General features: G+C 40.4%; 1 non-coding gene across 1 annotated transcript; it reads left to right on the top strand.

The window, feature by feature from the left end:
* Positions 1-5,123: 5,123 nt before the first annotated feature.
* On the top strand, positions 5,124-5,200 carry Trnas-cga (transfer RNA serine (anticodon CGA)). The gene has a single exon. It is a non-coding gene; the product is annotated as a tRNA-Ser (tRNA).
* Positions 5,201-5,509: the final 309 nt, after the last annotated feature.

Genomic DNA, 5,509 nt, shown 5'->3' with positions numbered 1-5,509 from the left:
CTGGCCAGTTTTTCAATTGTTAGCTCTGTAACGTTGGTCAGACTGACGAGATTAGCGTCCCAAACGCTTGTAATCACAGTGGACGTAAACCGATTCAGAAATGGGGAAAACAGCGTTTAGGAAGAGTTCGTCAGATACCAGTTTGAGAGTCGAAATTACAGATCGCTGTTCCTGGAAGTGACTTGTAGTAGAAATTTCACAATACGGTCAAAGACCTTGGATTTCACCTTCAAAATTTCGATGTTTGTTCAGGGATATTTTCTTCGTATTTTGGTATAGCGACTTGGTGGTCTTGGTGGCTGGTTACAAAGTAATTTCACTTCATCTCATTCCTTACCCTCATCTGTATTAATACCAGTATAGCATTGCAAATATCATCACAACATTGCAGAAGTCAACGATATGTGCCGAGTTTCTTATTTGTAAACAAACTTGTTTTATTCACTCACGATAGTTGCTGCTGACAACAATAATGGTCAATTTAATTAATCGCCATCAGGCTCGCATGCAGTACTCTTCGGTTATATTTAAGGTTAGTTTTTCCAGCAGTGTTTGTTTTACGATAGCAGTGATACATAGCATTGCGTAGATTTATTGGTGAAGAGGTGGTCGACGCGCATCTCGTCTACAGGTTCACTAAACGCAGTGGAAGAGCGCCACGAAGACGATATGCTGACCTTTTCCCACAGCGAGGGCAACCGGAACACCGCACTTTCATATCCGTAGGTAGGCGCCTACGAAAAATTGGATTCTTCCGTCTTAAGTTGATAGCATATTACAGTTTTTTCACTGCTGTGAAGGCATTTTCACAGAAACAAGGGTAACTGAGGTAACAAATCCAACATACCCTAATTACATTATTACTCTGTAACGAACTACTCTTGAGTCCTGGTCTCTGTTGTGGTTGGCAGGAGAGCCAACACCATGTTACTAAAGGAGGCCGAAATGCACGCGTTTAGCTCACGCAGGCTGGCGTGAGGTGTGGAGCAAGACAAGGGAATTAGAATTGAGAACAATGGACGTAGCTGGTGGAATACTTAACTTTAATCCATTAATGATGAACGTCGGTTTTGGAGGTACATATTTCATAATATCAATAGTAACTGATAATGACGCCTTGCTAGGTCGTAGCCAATGACGTAGCTGAAGGCTATGCTAACTATCGTCTCGGCAAATGTGAGAGTATTTAGTCAGTGAACCATCGCTAGCAAAGTCGGTTGTACAACTGGGGCGAGTGCTAGGACGTCTCCCTAGACCTGCCGTGTGGCGGCGCTCGGTCTGCAATCACTGATAGTGGCGACACGCGGGTCCGACGTATACTACCGGACCGCGGCCGATTGAAAGGCTACCACCTAGCAAGTGTGGTGTCTGGCGATGACACAACAGTATCTTTTACCCAGATGCTTTGAAAATATCCCTGAACAACCTCCGCGACTTTGTCGTTCTAAATGCGAGAACACGCATTCAATCGATGCAGAGAATCTGATCAAGCATCGCCATATACCTTAAAAAATCGAACTGTGTATGTTGGTCATGATCATGAACAAATAATAAAAAGCCCACTGCAGTAATATTTCCACATACAATAGTGCATTTTCAATGAATAAGAAAGTAGCAAATGAGCTAATTAACATGTGATAACTGCTTGATCGTGTTAGCCATTGAAACAGCACCAAAGTGAAACAGAGAACAATCGTACTATAACACTACTGTCTGCTACCGCTGTACCATAACCTTAAAGCAGGTTGTGAAATAAAACAATCTTATTAAAGCAATTATGGTACAACGCAACAGAGCAGTGTTACCCTCTGAGAGGAATTTTGTTGTGCTGACCGTGTTGTACCTAACGGAGGTGGCTTATCGGAAGTGAAAGTCAGAATTACGGAAATATTTGAACAGTAACAAACAAAATTTTGCCTATCTGCACTGTTTAACAGGTAAAGAAAACGGTCGCCAGCCAGCTAGGCAAGAGAATGATTAACATTCTCGTTCAAGAAAATAGTTATTAGTAACTTGAATGGATAAACACAACCTATACTTTGTCACAAGCGAGTGCAGTGAACTCTTGACACATACATATGTGTGCGGTAAGTTTGAAACTCACAGTTAAAGCAGCACAAACTATTTGCAAAATTATAACAGATACCGAAACACACTATTACTTTCAGGGCTTACACAAACTGAATGGTCTTTATAACGTTATTATTACTATTAACTGCAGAATCATTAATTGGATATAGGTGAAGTCTCTCTCAGTTAAATACGTTACTATTTAAAATGAAAGTTAATTTGAATCCACTTACAGGTTGCTCCTCACTATCATTTGACTAAAGAAATTAAGGTTTTCCTAATTAGTGGTCTTTCCGTTACTTGTTACCGAGCATTAACCCAATAGACAAACTTTGGATCCTGTTATATTATTAATAAGCACTTCTAATACACAGGAGAGACAAACACTTAGCAAACTTGAGTATATAACGTTCCACAGTGCAGTTTTCCACTTTTACTACATTGAGACACAAAATTAACATATATGTAAGATACTGACTCACCTTCTGCGATTTACAACAGGCAGTAATGTGACCATTTACTAAGAAAAACTGTATATGCCTCAGTCTTCAGAACTTTTAATTTGAAGTTGGCAACAACACATTAATAAGCAGTTTTAATAGAAAAATTATTTTCTGCAAGCATCAATTACTTTAGTTCACTTTCTTGCCACTTTAACTTTCTTTTTACTATGTTCAAGAAGCATCAATTAGCAAAACACAGGGCTTTAAAGTTCTTTCAGTAAGGACACTCGGAAATCACTTTAGTTCAAACGGAGAGGAACCTGAGAGGTGTTATGATAAGGAGAAAAATCAAGGTAGGTACATAAATGCAGTTATAAATTACCTTATTTTGAGCACACTAACACATCCATTTAGCTGATACTTCACTGTTCATTATTATAGTACTCCTTTACAGTGATTGCGCAATGTGGTGGCGATTGCATGTCGGTAGGTGGAATTGCAGGTAGAATTGCTGGACTCTGTCATTTCTTGGTGCCGATGATAGATACAAATTCCAGAATAGTCCCAGATATTTATCCATCCATCCGAGGCATTGGAAAGTAGCAGAAAAAACTTCTCTCGGAACCAGCACAGTATGCAACATTTACATGGGAGTGCACAATTTGGTGGCTCGTCCCCGACTGGTGGCTCGCCCCCGACTGACTCTCAGTTCCACCTTTTCTACTTAGGCCAACCACAATTTGCGCGCTCTATACAGTTCCGTCCCCGAGGGGAACCACAACACCTTTTACATACAAACTAACTAAGAACTCTAAGTGAGGATCAGCAGTTTACATAACAGCAAACAAATTCATTCAATAAAACAGAATATTTGCACATATTGACATTTCTACAAAAAAGTATTCACACAGAAATTATAATTATATACAGTAAAATTTGTTCCCTCCAAATAGGACAAAGAATTTAAATGACAGATATACTACTCAGCATAGAATCATATCATGATATCGAAGTTCTTACAAAGAAAGGAGTATAAAATTCTGTGTTATCTATTCAATCAAAAACATTTACAGAAGCTTAACGATGTAATATTAAATGAAACAAAAACCAAAATAAATCATTGGAGTATTAGAACTATGGTGCTACAGTACCAACGTACGCACGCACACACACACACACACACACACACACACACACACACACACACACACACTGTGAAAGGTACCAATACTACCAAATTCCACAAGCTGCACACATACAAATTCTGTTTAATTATCTCTCTGCACCACACACAGACGCACCTGCAGTCACACAACAAAAAGATAATACAGCCACAAAACAAGAAACAAAATGACCACAGAAAGGCGCATCATGATATTTGCCAGTTCTGCGGGCAGATAAAATGCATTTACAACTATACTAGCGAGAAACGAGGCGCTCGTTCTTCTTTTTCGCAAATATCCAACCCAGGACTTATTCAACTGGTACCAACAAGTGTTAACAATTCTATCACATGTCAGCCAAAAGTTGTTTTTAATCCCAAATTATATACGAGGGTTGTTGGGAAAGTATTCTCCGATCAGGTACTAAATAGAAACCACGGTTAAAATCCGACGAAGGTGTGCAAAGTTATGTTGGGCAGTGTCTCTTGTATGCCCGTCGATCGTGTCACATCGCCCTTTCCATTCTGAGCGCACGGTGAGGACGTAAGTTGCATTGAAAATAGGTCGCACGCCAAGTGTTGGTACCTGTGAGAAGTTACGCTTGATTTCAAGCAACCCACTTACCGTAACTGTCATGCACTTCCTTGTTCATGACGTTTCTCGGCACCACACTGCAAGGGCAACGAAGACGCTCCTGCACCGTTTTCGACAGGGAGTCTCTGATCGCCCACCATACAGCCCTGACCGTGTCTCCACGTGATGTTCATCTCTGCTCACATGAACCGCTGGCTATGACGACATTTTGGTACAGACAATGAGTTGCAGACCAGCATAGAGACGTGGCGGAAAGTTCTATGTCGAGGGAATTGGAAAGTTGGTTCAGCGCTACGATAAATGTCTATGTCGGGGAAGTAGCTAGAAAGTCTAGCTAAATTTTTCAAATAAAACATTTTTTATGTTTACAGTGGTTTCCATTTCGCAACGGATTGGACCTTACTTTCCGAATAACACTCGTAGGTAATGTAAATTCAAAAACTCCAGTGAAAAAGAAAACTCCTTCGTCTATATAGACTCGTATGTGATAGATATACTAAAAAAAGAAGACATATTCTATAAGCTACTGAAGATGCCTCATAAATAACGGAGACGAAACTTTCGCGACAGAACAGTAAAAGCCTTTGACTTTAGTAGCAGTGACAGTCCACATATATAGCTATTTTAGTAATAAAATCTGACAGGAAGTTTCATATCAGCGCACACTCCGCTGCAGAGTGAAAATCTCATTCTGGAAACATCCCCCAGCCTGTGGCTAAGCCATGTCTCCACAATATCCTTTCTTTCAGGAGTGCTAGTTCTGCAAGTTTCGCAGGACAGCTTCTGTAAAGTTTGGAAGGTAGGAGACGAGGTACTGGCAGAAGTAAATCTGTGAGTACCGGGCGTGAGTCGTGCTTCGGTAGCTCAGTTGGTAGAGCACTTGCCCGCGAAAGGCAAAGGTCCCGAGTTCGAGTCTCGGTCGGGCACGCAGTTTTAATCTGCCAGGAAGTTTCATATCAGTGCACACTCCGCTGCAGAGTGAAAATCTCTTTCTATTTTAGTAATAGTTTTTCATCATTACTAGTCCATTATTTGTATGCATTTCTGTGGATACCTGATGCTACTAATAACAATAGTAGTCGAAACCGTGGTGATATCAGTTATATATTCATTAGGGCGTGGCCTATTGTTTTGCGTTCTAAGGCTAAATATATCATCAGAGGATACAAAGATTCAGATTGTAGTTCCCAACTCAAACAAGCTCAGTAAACTAAACTGTTTATTCGCATTCACGCAACC

The sequence above is a fragment of the Schistocerca gregaria genome, chromosome 2 (assembly GCF_023897955.1).
Source record: "Schistocerca gregaria isolate iqSchGreg1 chromosome 2, iqSchGreg1.2, whole genome shotgun sequence".
Classification (NCBI taxonomy): Eukaryota; Metazoa; Arthropoda; class Insecta; order Orthoptera; family Acrididae; genus Schistocerca; species Schistocerca gregaria.
This window is presented reverse-complemented; position numbering and strand designations above follow the sequence as displayed.